This window comes from Hylobates moloch, unplaced genomic scaffold (assembly GCF_009828535.3).
Source record: "Hylobates moloch isolate HMO894 unplaced genomic scaffold, HMol_V3 SCAFFOLD_11, whole genome shotgun sequence".
In the NCBI taxonomy this organism is placed as follows: Eukaryota; Metazoa; Chordata; class Mammalia; order Primates; family Hylobatidae; genus Hylobates; species Hylobates moloch.
In genome coordinates, this window is record NW_026652286.1 from 38946174 (window position 1) to 38968709 (window position 22536).

At 42.4% G+C, this 22536-nt stretch overlaps 1 protein-coding gene across 2 annotated transcripts in view; it reads left to right on the forward strand.

The window, feature by feature from the left end:
• DENND2B (DENN domain containing 2B) overlaps positions 1 to 22536 on the forward strand; it is a 180453-nt gene that overhangs the window by 11482 nt on the left and 146435 nt on the right. The window contains exon 2 of one of the 2 annotated variants that reach the window (XM_058446359.1): positions 19765 to 19805. The exons of the other annotated variant lie outside the window; for it this stretch is intronic. The gene's annotated coding sequence lies outside the window, so the exon portion shown is untranslated. The remainder of the gene's footprint in view (positions 1 to 19764; positions 19806 to 22536) is intronic. 2 annotated transcript variants of the gene reach the window in all.

Sequence of the window (22536 nt, forward strand, 5' to 3'; positions counted from 1 at the left end):
TTACAGCTTGAGAAATTTCCAGGAAAGAAGAGACAGAAAACTTTGTTCACAAAGCATGTGGACAGGAAGTCAGGTGGGAAAATCGCAAGGCAGATGGTGTGACTTCTTTGGTCAGCGTGCCTGTCTGCCAAGATGGGACTGATAGGGTAGTGGGGGTAGTGGGGCGGTGCTGAGGATATAACTTATAATTCACATAATTCCTTGAAGAGAAGATGATTCTTTTTTTTAAAAGGAAGTATAGTGCCTTACATTGATTTCTTTGAAATATACATGATACAATCCATGAGTGAGTATTTGCAAAACATGTGGCCGGGCGCGGTGGCTCACGCCTGTAATCCCAGCACTTTGGGAGGCCGAGGCGGTTGGATCATGAGGTCAGGAGATTGAGACCATCCTGGCTAACATGGTGAAACCCCGTCTCTACTAAAAAACACAAAAAATTAGCCGGGCGTGGTAGTGCACGCCTGTAGTCCCAGCTACTCAGGAGGCTGAGGCAGGAGAATGGCGTGAACCCGGGAGACGGAGCTTGCAGTGAGCCGAGATCGCGCCACTGCACTCCAGCCTGGGCGACAGAGCAAGACTCCGTCTCAAAAAAAAAAAAAAACCAAAAAAAAAAAAACATGTTAGTATTTATCTAACCCTATACCAAGCCTGGTAGTAGATATACAATACAAGTGAGAGAAAATGATAACCTGAACTTAGAACATATAATTGTTAACTAAAGAATGATATAAAGCAGTACATCATCAAGCTCTAAATTTTGAGTTATTGATACATACAGTGGGTTTGGAGCCCCAGACAAGGTTTAGGACGTGCAGGCTTATGGCAAATCTTGGGCCAAATGGAGGCCTTTGGAGCTTTGGGAGTGCCCCAGGGCTCAGTCTTCAGCCTGTTTCTTGTCTCTGTCTTCACTTTTCTTAGGTGATCCCCTGGCTTTGAAGTACTAGCATTTATGGAATGTTTACTGTCTGCCAGAGGCTGTTCTAAGGGTTTTATGTGCACTAATCTAGCCTTCCAGACAACCTTATAATATAGGTACTTTTATTATCCTTGCTTAAAGGTGTAGAAACTGAGGCAAGAGATGGACTTTCTTGAGCTCACACAGCTTATAAGCTGGAGAGCCAGGAAGTGACCTAGTTTGGGGGACCAGCCAAGCCCTCGACTGGTTCAGTATAGCCGTCCTCAGCTGGTCCTGGCTCCTCTGCTCCTGTCTTTGCAGTCTCTTCTCCACATAGCAATGAGAATATATATTTTTTTAACCCTCAAATGGAATGCTATCACACTTAGAAGTAGAATGCACATTTACTACCAAGTTCTTGCGTGGTCTAAGCCCCAGCTCTCCCATCTGCTTCTGCCTTCCTCCCATCTCTTCTGTCTCATGGCCTTTGCGTGCTCCTAGGATGCTCTTCTCCTTGAATATTGCTGGTTTGTCACCCATTTCATTTGAGCGTGGGCTCGGTTGTGCCACCTCCGGAAGGCCTTCTCTGTCCATATGTAAAACTGCTCCGAGTCACTCTTTAATCTCCTCCTTTGTTTTTCTTCCTAAAATTACATTACATATTTCTGTGTTTTTCCTGTCTGCTTTCCCAAATAAACTCCATGAAGTTAGGGACTTGATCCATTTGTTTACTGATATCTTTACTTTTTAGAATAGGACATGGAAGGTTTTATTTAAATATTTGCTAAATAAATGACTAAATGGCATCTTTTGCATTCATTTGCTGTTCATGACTTCACTTGGGTAAAAATAGTGGAGAGGAAAGGGATATACAGGTGATAACTACAGGCTGGGTCCTAACTGGCTTTATGTTTATTACCAAGGCTTTGCTATCATAACGTGGCCAAGAAAATGCTCAGAAATCTTGGTTGAATGAATGCACTGTGTAATTTGTTCTGGATTCCACACAGAGGGGACAGAATAGTGTGGGCTGAAGTGCTCAGAGAAATTTCTTGGAGGACTTGCAGACTTTGAAGGAGAGATTGGATTTGGTTGAGCATATAGGAATCGAAGAAGACTTTTTTTTAAAGGTGGAAGGGCTATAGGGTGAACTAGTCCAATCTTTCTGTTTATAGACAGGAAACTGAGCCCAGAGAGGTGTAGGACCTGCCCAAAGGCACACAACTGGTTGATGTCAGCACCACGTCTGGCATCCACGTGTTTTGACTCCTAGTTTAGTTCCCTTTCTTCTACACAGTGCTGCCTTCAGAATCCAGGAGTACTCTGGGGGTTGGGGAGTAACTAGGGGAAGCATGAGCAAAGGCCCAGAGGCAGAAAAAATGTTGGCTTGTATGGGCTGGAAATAGGTGGTCCTATTAGAATCAGCGGGTTTATAAAGGAGCCCATCGGAGACAGACCAGGCTGAATCAGATCCTCTGGGATCTTGAATGTCATCTTGAAGACTTTGAGTTTGGGATGAGTGGGAGGCATGTGAAAATGCTTTGACAATTGTTCTGTCTTTCTCTACAGGGATGGTGACAGAATGGATAGTATAGAAAATGGATTGGAATTGAGGAGGAAACTAGAAGCTAAGAGGAGTTAGGAGGCCCTTGTAACAATCCACGTATTATTGCTAAAGGCCTAGTATCATTTTAGTTATCTCTGTTTCTGTTTTTAGAGATTTGTGGTGGTTTTTGGAGAAGATGACATAAAATTCTCAGGCAATATGTGTATACTCAGCTTTCTAATAGAGTTTGGGGATAAGAAGGAGGAGACCTGGTATTTTGCCTTAATTCTGTATGCGGCTATAAATGACATTTTAGTATCCAGATGATAATTCTTCTAAGAAACCTGGGCCAGGTTAGGACAGGAGGGACAGAAGATAACATTATACTGGTGTGAAAATAGTGATGGGGCTAAGTGCAGTGCCTCATACCTGTAATCCCAGTGCTTTGGCACACTGAGGCAGGAGAATTGCTTGAGCCCAGGAGTTCTAGACCAGCCTGGGTGATCATGGTGAGACCTTGGCTCTGCAAAAAGTAAAAAATTAGCTGGGCATGGTGGCACACATCTGTAGTCCTAGCTACTCGGGAGGCTGAGTTGGGAGGATCGCTTGAGGCCAGGAGTTCAAAGCTGCGGGGAGCCATTAATGCACCACTGCACTCTAGCCTGGGTGACAGTCAAGACCTGTCTGAAGAAAGAAAAAAAAAAAAGAAAATAGTGATGGAGTGAGGAGGGACTGAAGGAACAGACGGAAATGAATGGGAGCAGCTCCCCAGAGAGGGCCTGGGCCTGCCTTTCTGTCAGGGGAGCTGCCCAATATAGTGGTTGGGGAGTCAGGCATCCAGGGACCCCCAAACAACCTTGCACATTTTTTTTTTGGACACGTGTGACCAGTGGAAGTAAAGCCTGTCTCCTGGGCCCACAAATGCTTTGGACGGATAAGTTGTGCTCAAGCCTAGGCCCATTCAGGTAGTCTACATATGTTTTCAACCAGAGCTGATGAGAATAGATTGATACAGCCTGTACCAGGCCAGTGAATTGGCAGTGTATGATACTTTAAAAATTTTTCCATACCCAGAAATCTTTTTCCGTCTCTAACAAAAAACTTTGAAAGTCAGCATAAAAGTGAGAACGCAGACTTTTAAATAATATCTTCTACTGGATCTGAAAGTTTTGGATGCAAGAAAAAAATTCTGGATCAGTTAACATTCAACGGATATTTATTGAGGAGCACTTCTTAAACACCAGATACTGTGCTGGGTACTAGAGCTTCAGTCTTTTGATCATATTGCATCAAATGTTATTAATGGAACATTAACATTTGATTCTATTTCGTGTTAAGCTCTTTCAGCCCCAAAGGTTATACAGCTTGGTCCATAAACCTTCAGTTGGTTCAGGCTGTTCACTTATGTTTGTGTTCAGTTGTTGAATGTTTCTGTGTAACAGGCAACATATATTGGGTGCTCAGTTTTGAAGATGAACAAGAATTGGAGAGGGTTCTCCAATTCTCCAGCTGGTTGACTGGAATTTACCAGGTAGATCTGGCAGCTCTCTAGTTTGCTGGGATTCCTCCCAGAGGAGAGTATAGTCAGCAGCAATGTATCCCCTTTCCTTGTTCTGTTTGGACTGGGCCCTTCCCTTTGCCCTTTACACCTTCTCCCTAATCCCTGTCTTTAAATTTGAGACAAATGAAAATTAGCTCCTTTGTAGTAAGTTTGGGCAGCTCCATCAGGACAGCACTTCCCTGATGATGCCCTAAAGTTAGAAACCCTTCGAGAATCTCTGCTGCCATGTAATCCCAAAGAAGAGCCTTCTCGGCGTGCTGTTTCCTCCTTCGTATGAAAGTTGCTTTTGCCTACTGTGTGGATACAGGGTGCACAGCACTTGGTATTTCTCAGGCTCTTTGCATCTGCCTGCTCCGTTGGCTCATGGTGGGGATGCCGGCAGGGGCATGGCGTCTTGTTTTCTTAGAATGAATGATGCAGATGAGCAGCCTCTCTAGATGATGTGAAAATTTAGCATGATCCATCATGATCCATCAGGCTAAATTTTCCCATCTAGAGAGGCTGCTGCTCAGAACAAAAGAGAGGAACATAAGATGGGCGCCCAAGAAGAGTGCTTTATTAAGCCTTTAGATTGCCAGCCCGAGCAAGATAGTCCTCCCCGCCTTGCTTGGCATCTGGAGCCAGCTTGTACACTACCCGTTTGAGGTTTGCTGCTCTCTTCTCTTTTCTCTTCTCTTCTCTTCCCTTCTCTTCTCTTCTCTTCTCTTCTCTTCTCTTCTCTTCTCTTCTCTTCTCTTCTCTCCTCTCCTCTCCTCTCCTCTCCTCTCCTCTCCTCTCCTCTCCTCTCCTCTCCTCTTCTCTTCTCTTCCCTCCCCCTCCCTTCCCTTTTCTTTTCTTTTTTCTTTTCTTTCTTTTTCTTCTTTTGAGACAGTCTCCCTCTGTTACCCAGGCTGGAATGTAATGGTGTGAACACAGTCACTGCAGCCTTGACCTTCTGGGCTCAAGTGATCTTTCCACCTCAGCCTCTTGAATAGCTAGGACCACTATGTGGGCCACTATGCCTGGCTAATTTTTTCAAAAAAATTTTTTTGTAGAGAAGCCGAGGCAGGCGGATCACTTGAGGCGAGGAGTTTGAGACTAGCCTGGCCAACATGGCAAAACCCATCTCTACTAAAAATACAAAAATTAGCTGGGCGTGGTGGCACAGGCCTGTAATCTCAGCTACCCAGGAGGCTAAGGCATGAGAATTGGTTGAACCTGGGAGGCAGAGGTTGCAGTGAGCCGAGATCATGCCTTTGCACTCCAGCCTGGGTGGCAGAGTGAGACTCTGTCTGGAAAAAGAAAAATAATTTGTAGAGATAGAGTCTTGTCATGTTACCCAGACTGGTCTTGAACTCCTGGGCTCAAGTGATCCTCCCACCTTGGCCTCTCGAAGTGTTGGAATTACAGGCATGAGCCATCATACCCAGTGGCTGCTACTTTTTTTGTGTCCGTGAGCTCCTTTAATAGAAAACTACAGAATAGAAAATTATTTCCAACTTTCAACTTTAAATTGGTTCTTTTAGGCCAGGCACTGTGGCTCACGTCTGTAATCCCAACACTTTGGGAGGCCGAGGCAGGTGGATCACTTGAGGTCAGGAGTTTGAGAACAGCCTGGCCAACATGGTGAAACCCTGTCTCTAGTGAAAATACAAAAATTAGCTGGTCGTGGTGGTGCACGCCTGTAATCTCAGCTACTTGGGAGGCTGAGGCAGGAGAATTGCTTGAACCCGGGAGGTGGAGGTTGCAGTGAGCTGAGATGGTGCTGTTGCACTCTAGCCTGGGTGACAGAGCGAGACCCTGTCTCAAATAAATAAATAAATAAATAGGTTCTTTTAAAAATGTAATATATGGCCAGGCATGGTGGCTCACACCTGTAATCCCAGCACTTTGGGAGGCCAAGGCCAGGAGGATTGCTTGAGGCCAGGACTTCAATACCAGCCTAGGCAACAAAGTGAGACCCTGTCTCTATAAAAAAAAAAAAATTAACTGGGCATGGTGGCATTCACCTATAATCCCAGCACTTTGGGAGGCTGAGGGGGGAGGATTGCTTGAGCCCAGGAGTTCAAGGCTGCAGTGAGCTGTGATTGTGCCATTGCACTTGAGCCTGAGTGACAGTGAGACCTTGTCTCTAAAAAAACATTTCAAAATATAGTGTTTGCTTTGCAGTACATTCTAAAAAAATAAAAACCTCACTTTCCCAACACTCAGAGATTTCTGCTATTAAAATCTTAGTCCTCTCCTTTTTAGGTCTTTCTCTACGCACACAGACGTACATATTTATATTCTTTTTCCATCAAAGTAAGATTATACTATACATACTGTTTTTTATTCTATCTTATTTTTCAATTACGTTCACTTTTCTAATTCAGTAACTTTTTATTTTAACTAATACTTAGACCATATTCAGATTTCCCCATAGTCTTAGTCCATTCAGGATGCTATAACAAAATACTTTAGGCCAGGTAATTTGTGAACAACAAAAATGTATTGCTTACAGTTCTGGAAGCTGGAAAGCCCAAGATTTGGTGTATGGAGAGGGCCTGCTCTTCATAGGTAGGACCTTCTGGCTGTGTCCTCACTTGGCAGCGGAGGCTAACAGGCTCCCTCAAGCATCTTTCTTTTCTTTTCTTTTTGTTTTTTGAGACAGAGTTTGGGCTCTTGTCACCCAGGCTGGAGTGCAATGGTGCGATCTCAGCTCACCGCAACCTCCGCCTCCCGGGTTCAAGAGATTCTCCTGCCTCAGCCTCCTGAGTAGCTGGGATTACAGGCGTGTGCCACCACGCCCGGCTAATTTTTGTATTTTTAGTAGGGACGGGGTTTACCATGTTGGCCAGGCTGGTCTTGTCACCCGCCTCATCCTCCCTAAGTGCTGGGATTACAAGTGTGAGCCACCGCGCCTGGCCGAAGCTTCTTTCATAAAGACAGCAATCTTGCTTATGAGGACAGAGCCCTGGTGAGTGCAGTGGCGCAATCTCGGCTCACTGCAAGCTCCGCCTCCCGGGTTTATGCCATTCTCCTGCCTCAGCCTCTCCGAGTAGCTGGGACTACAGGCGCCCGCCACCACGCCCGGCTAATTTTTTGTATTTTTAGTAGAGACGGGGTTTCACCGTGGTCTCGACCTCCTGACCCTGTGATCCGCCCGCCTCGGCCTCCCAAAGTGCTGGGATTACAAGCGTGAGCCACCGCACCCGACCCTGGCCCCACCTCTTAATACCATCACCTTGGGGTTAGATTTTCACATGAATTTTAATCACGAAGTTTAATTAGCAATCACACTCATAAAAGCTTATCAGGCCCACCTCCCAAACGTGTCATGAATCGTCCTTCTTCTTACTGTCTTGCTGCCTCCAATCCAGCCGAAGTCTTGACCGTCTTTTGCCAGAATGCAGCTTTCATTTCTCAGAGTGCTGCCTCAGGGTGTTCAGTCTTCTAGGCTGCTGAACGAATGAGCTTTCTAGCATAGTTTAATTATGATACTTCTTGGCCAAAAACTCTTTGCTTTCTTACTGAGGAGTAACACAGTAAAGTATACAAATTTTAAACGTATAGCTTAATGGATTTCAACATTTGCATACATTGTTATAACCACCACTCCCATCAAGATGTGGAACATTTCTAGCATCTCAGAAGGTCACCTGATGCTTCTTCACAGACAGTATCCACATTCCTATGCCAATTACTCTTCTGTTATCATTTGTTTTTTTCTCTTATTTACTTGTTTATTTACTATCTTTGTAAAGACAAGGTCTTGCTATGTTTCCCAGGCTGGTCTCAATCTCTTGGTCTCAAGCCATCTTTCCTGTGCCTTGGCCTCCCAGAGTGTTGGGATTATAGGCCACTGAACCTGGCCTGTTTTACCTTTTTTTGATCCTCATATTAATGAACCATGAAAGCTCTTTATTGATTCTTCTTTGACAGGATAATTCCACCCTTTAACATGACATTCAGAAGTCTTTGTGATCTGGCTTTTACTTCAGTCCTCCACTTGCACCCTGCCCTTCTGCCACGCCGAAATTGCATGTAGCTTATCAACATAGTAGGTGCTTCCATTTTTTGCACTTGATATTCTCTTGCCCTCCTCACTTTATTCCTTGGCAAATTCATCCTTCAAAACTCAGCTCCAGGCAGAATCAAGGCCTTCTCTGCACTCCAGAAGCAACGATTGTTATAGGGAGTTGCTTTTATACCTATAACGTTTTTCTCCTCTACTGGTGGCTTTGGGCTTTCAGGAGCCCAGGGATGATGGGGCATTTGCCCCCTAATTAGTTAGTTGAATTTCATACAAGTAATTCATGGTCTTTCTAGAAAAATTGGCAAATAGGAAAAAAATCACCCACAATCCTACTACACAGAGATAATTATTGTTTACATATATACCAAAATATATATGAATACTTTAAAACAAATTAAAAAATATTCAGAAAATACTAAATATTTGATCTACTTTAATCTCCTGTTATTGTTTAGTTTGTCCCCCCCATGTATTTAAACTATTACAGAAATGCTATGATGAATATCCTTATGCCCATATTTTAGTGCAGTTCCTTGATTATTTTGGGGATTCCTAGAAGTAAAAGGGATGAACATTTTTAAGGGCTTTTGATGTGCTTAGCCAAATTGCCCTCCAGAAAGTCTTTAACCTGTGTACACTTCTACTAGCGTGAGCTAGAGTGCCTGTTTCCAGCCATTCTTGCCAAACTAAAAAGAATGAAGATAATCAGTATTTGCAAATCTGATAAGATAAAAATGGTATTGCATTTCTGTTTTAATTTCCATTTCTTGGATTGCTGTGGAACTTGAATATTTTCTCATATATTTAATGGCCATTTAATTTCTATTTCTTTTATGATTTACACATTTGTGTATTTATTTTATTTTTAAATTGACAAATAAAAATTGTATATATTTATGATGTACAATGTGCTGTTTTGATTTATATATATATATATATATATTTAGAATGACTAAGTCATGCTCATTAACATACATTACCTTACATACCTATGTTTTTTGGGGGGTGAGAACACTTAAAATCTACTCTATTAGCAATTTTCAAGTATGTGATGTATTGTTATTAACTATAGTTGCCATGATGTACAGTAGATCTCTTGAACTTATTTATTCCTCCTATCTCTCTGAAATTTTGTGTTCTTTGACCAACATCACCCCAATCCCTTCATCCCCTAGCCTCTGGTAAAATGGTTATTTTACCCTCTGTTTCTATGAGTTCAACTTTTCTAGATTCGGCATGTAAGTGAGCTCATGTGGTGGTTCTCTTTCTGTGCCTGGCTTATTTCATTTAACATAGTGTCCTCAGGTTCATCCATGTTGTAGGAAGTGACAAGATTTCCTTTTTTATAGCTGAATAGTATTCCATTGTGTGTATATAAACCACATTTTCTTTTTTTATTCGTCTGTTGATAGACACTCAGGTTGACTCCATATCTTGGCTATTATGAATAATGCTGCAATGAACATGGAAGTGCAGATAGCTCTTTGACATACTGATTTCATATCCTTTGGATATATGCTCAGTAGTGAGATTGCTGGATCATATGATGGTTCTATTTTTAATTTGTTGAGAACTCTCCATGCTGTTTTCCAGAATGGCTGTACCAATTTATATTCCCATCAACCTCCACATCCTCTCCAACACTTGTTATCTTTTGTCGTTTTGGTGGTAGCCATTCTAATAGGTGTGAGGTGTTATCTCATTGTAGTTTTAATTTGCATTTCCCTGATGATTAGTGATGTTGAACATTTTTTCATATACCTGTTGGCCATATATATATCTTCTTCTGAAAAACATCTGTTCAGGTCCTTTACCCATTTTTAAATAAGTTGTTTTCTTACTATTGAGTTGATTCCTTATATATTTTGGGTATTAACCCCTTATCAGATCAAGCAGTTTTAGATTTTATTTAATGCATTTTACCAACTTTTAAAATATTAAGAACAACTCATATATACTACATATGTTTTTCACAGTTTGTCTTTTAACTTTGTTTTACACATACAAAAATTTTTAGTAATTTAATGTGAAATTTATCAGTTTTTCTTTTTTTTTTTTTTTTTGCAACTGGGTATCCCTCTGTCCTCCAAGCCAGAGTGAGGTGGCACGATCACAGCTCACTGCAGCCTTGACCTCCTGGGCTCAAGTGATCCTCCCACCTCACCCTCCTGAGTAGCTGGGACTACGGGCACGTGCCACCACACCTGGCTAATTTTTGTATTTTTTCTGGAGATGGGGTTTCACCTTGTTGCCCAGGCTGGTCTTGAACTCCTGGGCTCAAGTGATCCACCTGCCTTGGCCTCCCAAAGTGTTGGAATTACAGGCATGAACCACCACACCCAGCCTTACTGGTCTTTTCTTTTTTTTTTTTTTTGAGATGGAGTCGCTCTCTGTCTCCCAGGCTGGAGTACAGTGGGGCGATCTCAGCTCACTGCAACCTCTGCCTCTTGGATTCAAGCGATTCTCCTGCCTCAGCCTCCTGAGTAGCTGGGATTACAAGTGCCTGCCACCACACCTAGCTAATTTTTATATCTTTAGTAGTGATGGGTTTTCACCATGTGGCCAGACTGGTCTCGAACTCCTGACCTCAAGTGATCCGCCCACCTTGGCCTCCCAAAGTGCTGGGATTACAGATATGAGCCACTATGCCAGGCCTTATCAGTCTCTCTAGTCTCTCTGTCTTTTTCTTTTTTTTTGAGACAGTCTAGCTCTGTCGCCCAGGCTGGAATGCAATGGTGTGATCTCGGCTCACGGCAACCTCCACCTCTCAGGTTCAAGTGATTCTCATGCCTCAGCCTCCTGAGTAGCTGGGATTACAGGCATCTGCCACCACTCCTGGAAAATTTTTGTGTTTTTAGTAGAGACGGGGTTTCACCACATTGGTCAGGCTGGTGTTGAACTCCTGACCTCAGGTTATCCACCCACCTTGGCCTCCCAAAGTGCTGGGATTACAGGTGTGAGCCAACGTGCCCTGCCTGTAGTATTCTCTTCACCTTTGTATCCCTAGTGCCTAGCAGTGACTGTCTTATTTGAATATTTGCAGAATGGTGCAACCCTTGGGGGTCCATGGGTAGAATTTGAAGGGACTGCAACTTGGATAGGAAAAAAAATTACATCATTTTCATCCACCCCTGATTGAAATTTAGTATTTCTTTTTATTATGAATATAGGCAATAAAACAGTAGTAATGGCAGATCCAAAAATCATGGATATTTCCCTAGATAAACTCTGGGTTAAGAATCTGCTTTACTGTTTTTTTTTTCTTGAGGCCATTTTATTTTTGTGTCAAATACCTAAGCAATACCTGGTACTCAGTAGACACCCAATAAATATTAATTTAAAAAACTTCTTATTTCAAAATATGCACAAAAGTTAGGAGAACTGATTCAGTATCTTGGCTATTATGAATAATGATAGCCATTGTTCCCATCTGTGTAATGAACTCCATATATTGTTTATCTGCTTCAAATATCATTAACATTTTGCCAATTTTATCTTTCTCCTCCATTCCTGGACATTATGTTATTTACCCAATAATATTTCAGGAAGCATATTTGATAAGAACTTTAAAAATCTATAACTACTCTCTCACATTTAACCAAACTAACAATAATTCCTTAATATCATCTGTTATTCAGGCCATATTTAAATGTCCTCAGTTGTCTCAATGTTGTCTGGTATTTAAATGCTGGGCATGGTGGCACGTGCTTGCAGTCCTATTTTATTAATAATGTCTTTTTGACAATTGCTCTTTCCCTATTTAACATTTTATTATTATTTTTAATGGGAAATTGTTGATTTGGGTTCTTTGGTCTTATTTGTAAAACTTAAACATTTTAGTCTCATTTAAAGTTGTCCTTGGACATAATTTAAAGTGAAGTGTGTGATGGGTAAATTTCTTCAGGTATGATCAAAGCTCTAAGAGATATTTCTTTTTCACTTGCTCAAAGAGTCTACTCACCTTGTTACATTGGAGGTAAAAATACTTCTCTGAGAGTTTTATATGCATCTCTGGACTTTAATTGTATCCTTTGCAAAATTGGAAGAAATTTGGATTTGGGTCTTCTCTGCCTGCTGAGTTTTTTCTTTTTCTTATGCTTAAAAATATGAGAATGTCGTAGTGGTAGTCTGGTTGATGATTTTGTAAATCTTTTGTATTCAGAGCAAATCCTTCTATTATTTTTAGATAGCATTTTTTTCTGTTAAACTTTATAGATTTGAGGCCATTTCTTCAAAGACTTTGATCATTTGCAGGATAGTTCTCTGAGCTGCATTCCTTCTTGTGCTTGTCATCTTGTGCTTGCTTTGAATCTGTTTCTTTTATTGAAAAATACACTTTTGTATTTTATATCTTTTTCTGATTAGTTTTTTCTGTAGCATCACTTCTGTTTTTATTGCATTCATCAATTCATTGATTTAGTATGGACCTTACGTTTCTATTTCTTTTGCAGCCAGCACTTGCATAGTCTGTTTCATCGCCTTGAGAATCAATATCAGCCTTTCTGTAAATTTGATGACGAATATTTATTGAGAGCTTACTGTGAGGTTGGCATTCCATTACAGGGATTAGCTTTTCTTTTCTTTTCTATGGTTAAGCTTTGTTTTCTTTGACTGCTTATACCCTTTTCCTATATATTCATTCTTCTCTGTTTACTGATCTTCCTTTCATAGTTTCAGACTATTTTATTTGTATTGTATTTACTGAGATTTGTGAGAAGTTCTTTTAAATATACTATTGAGATCCCACTTTAGGTTCGTTATAAAAGGTAAAGGAATTGAGGTATTTTGAATTTTGTAATGGCGAGTGTAATTAATGATCACCTAATTATAATCCCCCCATTTTAGGAAGTGACTTTGTATAAGGGAAACGAAATTCCAAATTCCCATTTCATTCTTGTTAAGATTAGCTTGAAGGGAGAGCTTCTCATGATGGGAGAATGCTCTCCACTAGGACGTGGTTTGTACCATGTGGGCGTGTCTCTGGAGAGCTGGCTCATGATGACAATTTCTAGATGACAATTCCCATCTAGAAACCATCACTTGCAGCGGGGAATGATGCACATGAGGACCTTCGAAGGGCTTGTAGGTGCTGAGGCTGTGGGAATAAAGTGTGGGCCCTGATTCTGAAGGGACTTGATTCAGTCCTGAAGGGAAACTGTGTATTTTTGGTTTTTAGACATTCTGTAATTTATTTAATCAGACCTTTATTGAAGCACAGTTAGGTTGTCTTCAGTCTCTTTCTGTTAAAATATAACAGTAATCATCCACGAATAAATATAATTTAATGTTAATTTTGGTAATGCCACCGTTTTGGTGGGAGAGGCAGATAAGCTAGTAGTCTTCAGATGGGATATTTTCTAGACTCTTGACTTTCTGTGTCCCCTTTCCAAAGGCTCATCTGTCTGAGAATACAGTTGCACTCAAGGTGTTTCCTTTCTCAATCACTCTTCTCCCACTTTACAAAAGGAAGACATAGTCATTATTAATCTGGAGTCTTGCTATTTGTGTGCCTGATGTGTGAAAGCCTCCAGATTAACAAGCAAAGGAACAATTAGGACTATTATTAGGAAAGTGAATGACTGTGAGTAGCAAATCCTTTTCTAAGTCAAATGGTTTCCAATTCTTGCTTTCAACAAAATTGAAGGCATTGTCAGTTGGTAGATAATTAAAAATAATTTTTGATTATAGGTCATGACATGATTTTGACTTGTAATTCTAAAGTTACTGATATTGCTGTATCAAAATTTATTTCACTTCTCCCATTCAAGTACTAACCAGGCCTGACCCTGCTTAGCTTTTGAGATCAGATGAGATGGCACATTCAGGGTAGTATGGCTGTTGACTCTCACTTCTGTTTAGTTATTTATATGAACAAAGTTTCTTGGTGCTTACCACTATAAAAATGAAAAATTAATGCATTTTGAATAAAATGTTACTTTTTATGTTTAATAATAGTACCAATTTCTAAACCAATTATGTTTTGATCATTTGCATATTAACAATAAAGATGATGAAAACCCAATCCAGAAGAAGAATTTTTTTTTTTTAACATTTACAGATTATAGCCTGGATGTGGTGGCTCACACCTGTAGTCTCAACACTTTGGAAAGCCGAGGCAGGAGGATCACTTGAGGCCAGTAATTTGAGATCAGCCTGGGCAACAAAGCAAGACTCTGTTCCTACAAAAATAAAAAATAGAAAGAATTAGCTGGGCAATGTGGTGGGCATCTGTAGTTCTAGCTACTTGGGAGGCTGAGGCAGGAGGATTGCTTGAGCTCAGGAGTTTGAGGCTGCAGTGAGCTATGATTACGCCACTGCACTCCAGCCTGGGTGATATAGCAAAACCCTGTCTCTAAAAAAATATAAAATAAATAGAACAAGAAATTGAGGTTATAATCATAGCAGAATTTAAAAATTTATGCATTTATATATGCATAATATTAATATATATATTGCAGGGAAGTATGGGTCGATCAGTAAAAGATTTTGCAGCATAAATATTAGGATAAAATTCTGAAGAGGAAATAAAAGGAAGTAAGAGTTATCAAAAAGGCATAGTGTAAAATGTATGTTCTTTAAATAGATGATCCACTATGGCATTTAGAATCCATTGGATCATTTAGATTCATTTAAGAGATTAATGTATTTAATTTAAAAATGTAAATATTTATTTATTTATTTTTAATAAAACATTTTTGTTGAGACAGAGTTCTGCTCTGTCACCCAGGCTGGAATACAGTGGTGCAATCATGGCTCACTGCAGCCTCAATCTCCCGGGCTCAAGCCATCCTCCCACCTAGCCTCCCAAGTAGCTGGGACTATAGGCATGCACCACCAAACTTGGCTAACTTTTCGATTTTTTGTAGAGGTGAAGTTTCACTGTGTTGCCTAGACTGGTCTTGAACTCCTGAGCTCAAGCCATTCTCCCACCTCAGCCTCCTAAAGTGCTGGGATTACAGGCATGCACCACTGTGCCAGGCCTGTAAATATTTATAAAATGCCAATATTTAGAATATGGCAGAAAGTACGTCTTTACTACTGGTTGTGATGCAAAAATTTATTAAATGTAAGGAGGGTAATATAACATTCTTTTAGGGCACATAAGATAAACAGACATTTACAATGGAGTATGATACAGATGTTTGACCAGAGGAAAGCAAAGAATGTTGAGGAGAAGATGCAAGGGAAGCCCATGGCCAGGGAAAGCAACCAAAGGAGGTGCCGTAGGAGCGGCATCTTGAGGGACTGTTGGAGTTGGCTTAGCAAACAGAGGAAGGAAGGCATTCTGGGAAGAGGGAGCGGTGTGTGCGAAGGGTCTGGAGGTAGAGAAGATCAAGATCAACCTTGGGTGAAAGCACAGGTGTGGCATGAGCAGGATGGTGATTTACAGCAGCCAGACAGCATAGTATTTGTGACAGGATTTGTGTATTCCATATGAGAGGAGGGCTCGGAAAGGAGAGGCGGTGGGGCTGGAGATCTGTGGAGGTAGCTGTTGTCAAGGGCCAGGCATGAGCAAGTGAGGCCAAGAATGACCCCTGAAGGGGTGCTTCCTTTCCAGTGACTGTTTTCCATCTTAGTAATCTTCTGGACATTTTTACAAATGCAGGGATTCTTATTTACATTCTGCTAGAGGAAGAAAATGAGGCCCACTGAGAGTCTGTTCCTCTTGCAGGTTTTGTACTTAGTAGCAACGGGCAGATTGGGCTTAGTGCTGCAGCCCAAGGTTCCACATTGGCCACATGCTCGATTAGGGCCGTCAGCTTGTTATTAAGAGGAGTGACTCTGGCCGGGCACGGTAGCTCACGCCTGTAATCCCTGCACTTTGGGAGGCCGAGGTGGGCGAATCACCTGAGGTCAGGAGTTCGAGACCAACATGGTGAAACCCCGTCTCTACAAAAAATACAAAAATTAGCCAGGCGTGGTGGCACTTGCCTGTAATCCCAGCTACTCAGGAGGCTGAGGCAGGAGAATTGCTTGAACCTGGGAGGCGGAGGTTGCAGTGAGCCGAGATTGCGCCACTGCACTCCAGCCTGGGTGACACAGCGAGATTGCATTTCAAAAAAAAAAGAGAGAGAGAGAGAAAAGAAGAGCTACTCTAATTTTGGAGCCAAAATTTGAGATCCTTAGGCCAGTACAGGATTTTTGTCCTGATTTTTGAATTTGCTTACGTGAGAAGCCTTTACAGAGTCCAAACATTAAATCAAACTGAATGTATGCATTTATTAAATCACCCTTACTGTAAAGAATTTAACTGTATAAACTCTTTGGTCTCAGGAAAGGTAGCACGCGTGGCACTTTTCTGGTACAGGGAATGGTACAGGGAATTACAGGGAATTCTTTGGCTTTCATGATGTCTTCATCATGAAATAAGTGAAATAAGACTTTAAATAAGTGAAAGACTTGAAATAAGTGCAGTGAAATAACACTGTGAGCAGTCCCGGAAAAAATTGATGACAATTTTTTTCCCATTTGGAACATTTGTTTAGCACAGCGATAGAGACCTGATGTGGTGTTTGCGCAGGGCAGATTGAACGCACTCCAAAAGGAAACCATTAAGGGTTGAGTCGATACCACACAGAAACACGAGGTGGTGGGATGAGCGGTTTTTCCACACTTTAACATTTTCCAGGATGACACTGAAAGCCTTACCCTTAGAGAACCCTGAGCCACCTAATAACTCATAACTCCAGACTCTTGAGAGGGAGAAATGGAGGTTTATACCATTAAATAGATGTTCTGGGCCTTTCCTAAGAGAGGCTGGAAAGGAATTGAGGGCAGTTATCGGAATGCAACCAGCACAGCAAGGTAAGGGACACTGCATAACTTTGATTCCCTGTGGAACAATGTCTTATTGATATCAGTATTTCCACCTCCCTGTTTTTAAAAAAGTCTCTGAAAAGCCCATCTTTTTTGGGAGGACAGGAGAGAAACCTGTCAAGGAAGTAATGAGTCAGCACAGGGGACCTACTATGTGCTGTTCACAACTTGATACTTTCATGAATGGATTGTCTCAGAGAGGAGGAAATCATGACTCAGAGAAATTATGTAAATCACTGAAGATCCAGGATTTGAACTTTGGTTCATTTGATTCCAGATTTCTTTCTACTTCTTTGTGATGCCTTCTTATGCTGAAATCATGGAGAATGGGGGGATACTCCGGATTGAACTGAGGAACTCATGGTATCCAGCTAACTGGCCTGAAAACCCAAGTATCCTTGATCTGGAGGTGTTTGGGGAGAGGAAGAATGATGGTTAGAATAGAGGAATAGAGGAGAGAGACACCAGGAGTTGCTCAGACTGTCTCCATTTCATGGAAAGGGAATGTTGTGCCATGGCATGTAGTCCATGGTGGTGGTTTGGAAGAAGTGGGTCCTGAATTCATCTGCTACCAGTTACCCAATGAAGGAGAATGGGAGAAATGTGGCATATGGGATTTTACAAAACACATTTTTCTTTTATTTTGAGACATGGCTTTACTCTGTCACCTAGGCTGGAGTGCAGTGGTACAGTCATAACTCACTGCAGCCTCGACCGCCCCCGCTCAAGCAATCCTCCTGCCTCAGCCTCCTGAGTAGCTGGGAATACAGGTGTGTGCCACCATGCCTGGATAGTTTTTTAAATATTTAAATTTTTTTTGTAGAGATGAGGTCCCACTATGCTGCTCAGGCTGGTCTCGAACTCCCGAGCTCAAGCGATCCTCCAAGCTTGGTCTCCCAAAGTGCTGGGAGTACAGGCGTGAGGCACCTGGCTTCACAAAACACACGTTTTGTTTGTTTGTTTGTTTCTTAATTTGGACCAACATAGGAAAAATTTTAAATTTTTTTTTAGGGAAAGGGACTAAAAACAAAAACCTCAAATCTATTATCATCTTCACAACATATAAGAAGAGACATTTGCAAATCAAAATAATAAATAAATTAAAAACAAATCAAGAAAATGGGCTAATAAGACAGCAAAGAAAGAACCTTCTACTTGTCTATTATATAGTTAGGTTAGATTTAAGATGTTTTGAATCATGGAAAATGACAGCGTAAGTTTCTTGATATTTGTCAGTTTGGGAATTTTTATTTAGTAGTGCAACATTAAGAGAAGTTTGACTGTCCAGCTTGTTTCATGCCTTTTTTTTTTAAAATCATAGTTACTGTTGGGAGTCCATTTTGACAGATTTTGATGAAAACAGTATCAACAAGCATTGTAATTTCACTCAATATGGAATATTCCGGTGGATGGCAAGAAGGGGAGTGAGAACAGTTCTTAGGCTTTCAGTTCCGTGGCCAGGCCAGGAAGAAAGCAGGAGGAGCAGCTCCTGTGTGTGACTGGTGAGGGCTGCAGGAAGGGGCTGCAAGGACCTGTCTGCCTGTGCTTCCTATGTGGGGTGGGGCTGGATGCTGCACAGCACCCTTCCTGCCCAGTATGGAACAGGTAGGAGTCTTATTTGAGAGGGATGCTGTGGATGGTAAAAACTTTCATCTTGGCCTGGACTGATATTTAGGAGAGCCCCTCTTGTAAAGGAATTATCCTGTTTGGGTCTCCAAAAAGAGATCTACAGGAGAAGGCACAGACAAAGGCCCCATTGTTTTCTCCAGGGCAGCTGTTCCTTGCGTTGGTGCTGGGAGGGGTGTGGGAAGCTTGCGGGACTCAGGCCTAGGTGCACAGATGTGGGAGTGGTCCTGCTGTTCAGCCCCATTATTTTCTTCTGAGCCTTTCTTGTGGGATCTTTTTGCAAACTGCATTTTCCTCCAAGCAGCAGAGTCTTAGCTTCACCTTTTTTGTGGTCTTGGTGCCCTGGAATTTTGGTGAATGCTGAGTGCCTGGGAACAGAAGAGCCTGAAAGCACCTTGGGAACTCCCCAAGTCCCCTCTCTTTTGTCCAAGAGAATACCTACCTCTGCCTTTCCAGGGGCCATGCTGGGGGAAGTGTGTGTGTTGGCCTCTCTGGAGAAGGGCATGCTAGCTTCCCTGGCCTGTTTATATTAGTCTCATCCTTGCTGCGCTTGATTACAAATGAGGCATTGGGCGGGGGATTCCCCTGCTTCCAGGGAGGTCACTCCTTCCTTTTGTCTGTGCTCTCAATTTTTCCACCTGGGGAAGAGCTGCCTTGAAAAAAAAACCCAAAACTCCCCTTAGCTTAACTCCTTGTCTCATAGACTGTCCAGTAAGTGGATCAGTTCATATTCAGGAAGCAATTCATCTGTCTCCTGAAATTCCCTTCCCCTGGGTTCTCTTAGGCCTTTTCTCATTCTCCTGTCTCTGCTGTAGTTATCAGCACTCCTTCCTAACAAAACGAACAGTGTTCCAAGCCCAGAGTCTGGTCTGCTCCCTGGCGCTTCTTGAGCTGAGGTGTTGATGGAAGGGTTCGTGGACCTTAGGAATGTGTGTCCTGGCACTTTGAGTAGGATGGAAACCCTTTGAGGTTAAGAGCTCCAGGTTTTTTCCTTCTCTCTTCCCCGCTCTGTATGTAATGCTTGTGAGAGGAGAGGAGGGGTCACTGGGGAGGGGGACCACTGGTGGCCCAGTTTGCTGGTGTGGTCACCTCAGAAGTGAGGGAAAGCCTGTTGCCCTGAGAGCATGGGTAGAAAGCTGGCCTCAGACCGCTTTGCTCTTCTGTGGAACCCCCCGCCCACCTTTTCTTGTTCAGTTGAACAGTCTTGATATCAGAGCCTCTAATACAACTGAGGGATCCTATCTGAAGCCCTTTCTTAAAGGTTACTGGAAAGTATAAGTGAATTTTACTTGGTGGTAACAACATTTCCACTCTTTTCACAGATTTCACACCCTTTGGAGAGTTTCTTTCTTGGATAATTCAGGTAGGTTTTTACATTTTGCTTTTTAAATCAGTGGATCTAGTTCTGTACAGTGACTTCTTCAGTTCCCCCAGCAAAGATCCTTGTTCGGGTCCCTTGAATTTCCTTCCGGTTCCACTGATGATGCTCCTGGTTTCCCAGGGCTTCCATCTCATTCCCATAGATTCCTGTCTACCTTATCATGTCGCAAGCTTTATTCTAGCTTCTGTTAGGCCAAATTAGTATCCATTCTCTTTCTCTCTTCCTCCTTCTTTCTTCACTGGAAAGTTAATGTTTTGCCTTTGGGCTTTTTTTCTAAGCCAGGTTTCAGTTCAGACCTTGGTGCTGGGAGTAGGCTTGGCTTCCTGTGTTATGTTGCTTCAGCATACATCTGTGTTGTAGGTCTAAGAATGGTCATTGCTTCTATGTTGCTCTGAGATTTTAGCTCCATATCCTTTTGATCAAGCTTTGTCTTGGTGAGCACTTTTTGTGTCCTTTAAGAATTCCTTTCCCGCCCCAAGGTCATGAAGATAGTCCTCCTAAGTTTTCCATAAATGCTTTCCCTCTTAGATAACATTCCCATTTAGACCTACAATCCTATCTTTAGATCTCAACCACTTTTAAAACTCGGATTCCTTTGTTCCCAGCTTGGCCTCAGTTTAGGATTGCATTTTTCCTCTTTTGTCATCCATCTGCTGGCCTTTGCAGTGGTCTCTTCGATTTCCCTCTGTGCTGTGCCTACCCAGCTCCCACAGTTTTCCTCTCTGGCGTAGGTCACAGAGGAAATATTTAGTTAGTCCCTGCCAAACATTCTGGCTGTGTTGTTTTGCTTAAAAAGACATGCAATAAACTGTTTTGATTCTTGGTCTTGGTGCTGTAGGGCAGATGTTTCTCCTATAACGGAGGTGTTGTGGTCAGTTGGAAGGAGCGGTGGACGTGAGTTCGGAGAATTGGATTCTAATCCCTGCAGTGTTATTAATTTGTGGTGGGATCTTGCGCAAGGCACATTTATATGTCTGAATTTCCTTCTGTTAGAGGGGAACTTATTTCATGGTGAAGAAGACAGGACTCTGTGTGTATGAGATGGGAATCCAAAGAGTAAGCCTGGGAGATCCAGGAGAGACTAGACAGGCAAGAGGCAGAGAACCATTAGTGTGAGCATCCTTAGTGGAACTGGACGGGAACTCAGATGACTCCAAACAGATAAAAGTAATATATGTAGTCACTTTGAAAAAGTATAAAACGTAGTAAGAAAAACTGATGGAAATTCTCTGACGAAGATCACTTAAGGAGATAACTGCCTGTCCATGCCTCGGTTTGCTGTCACCCTTGGGATGTGGGAGGCTTGACCTTCCACGGGTTCAGTTCCAGAATTCTTCTTCCCACCTTCCACCTCCTTCATAAACTCAGGAATATTTGAAACTCAGCCCAGATCTTCACCTGGCTTTGATTTCTCCATCATGTGGAGATTGGTCCTTGGAAGTTGTAGCTTCCAGAGACCTTCAATGTTTGCTAACATGTCCAAGCTCTACATTTATTGATTGTTGGTTCTGTTCATGGCTATGTTCAAATTCTTGTACTCTGAGGGTGGTATGATTTGGTTCCAGCAAGGAAGGAGAGGGCATTTGGGGGACCCTATCATCAAGAACTAAGAAATAAAGGGAAACGGCTAGGCGCGGTGACTCACATCTGTAATCCCAGCACTTTGGGAGGCTGAGGTGGGCAGATCACAAGGTCAGGAGTTCGAGACCAGCCTGGCCAACAGAGTGACACCCCATCTCTACTAAAAATACAAAAATTAGCCGGGCATGGTGGCGGGCACCTGTAGTCCCAGCTACTGAGGAGGCTGAGGCAGGGGAATCACTTGAACCCGGGAGGTGGAGGTTGTGCTGAGCCCAGTTCGTGCCACTGCACTCCAGCCTGGACAACAAAGCGAGACTCCATCTCAAAAAGAAAAAGAAATAAAGGGAAACAACTGAGTAGGTGTCCTCTTGGTGTTCCTTTGAAGAAGAAACAAAATGGTTTAACTTCTGTCTGTGTAATCCCCAGCCCTCCTCCCCAAATACACATACTCAGATAGACAGAGCTACATTTCTTCCTTATCCCTGTACCCTTCTGAAATGACTGAGATTTAGTCAGATCTTGCATAGTTTAGACTTTTTTTTTGTTCCAGTTAAAGATTTGCATTGGCTTCTTCCAGTACAGAATGAGTTGGACAAAGACAATCTCCAAAGTCTTTTGCTGTTCTGTGGTCCTTTGTAATTCTCAGAAATTCTCCTAAAGAAGTATTGAGGGACGGGCACGGTGGCCCATGCCTGTAATCCCAGCACTTTGGGAGGCTAAGGCAGACAGATCACTTGATCCCAGGAGTTCGAGACCAGCCTGGGCAACATGGTGAAATCCCAGCTCTATAAGAAATACAAAAATTAGCCAGATGTGGTGGTGTGTGCCTATAATCCCATCCACTCGGGAGGCTGAAGTGGGAGGACCACCTGAGCCCAGGGAGGTCGAGACTGCAGTGAGCTGAGATCATCCCACTGCACTCCAGCCTGGGCGACAGAGTGAGACCCTGTCTCAAAAACAACAAAGTACCAGGCGTGGTGGGTCACACCTGTAATCCAGCACTTTGGGAGGCTGAGACGGGTGGATCATGAGGTCAGGAGTTTGAGACCAGGCTGGCCAACATGGTGAAACTTCATCTCTACTAAAAATACAAAAATTAGCCAGGTATGGTGGCGCATGCCTGTAATCCCAG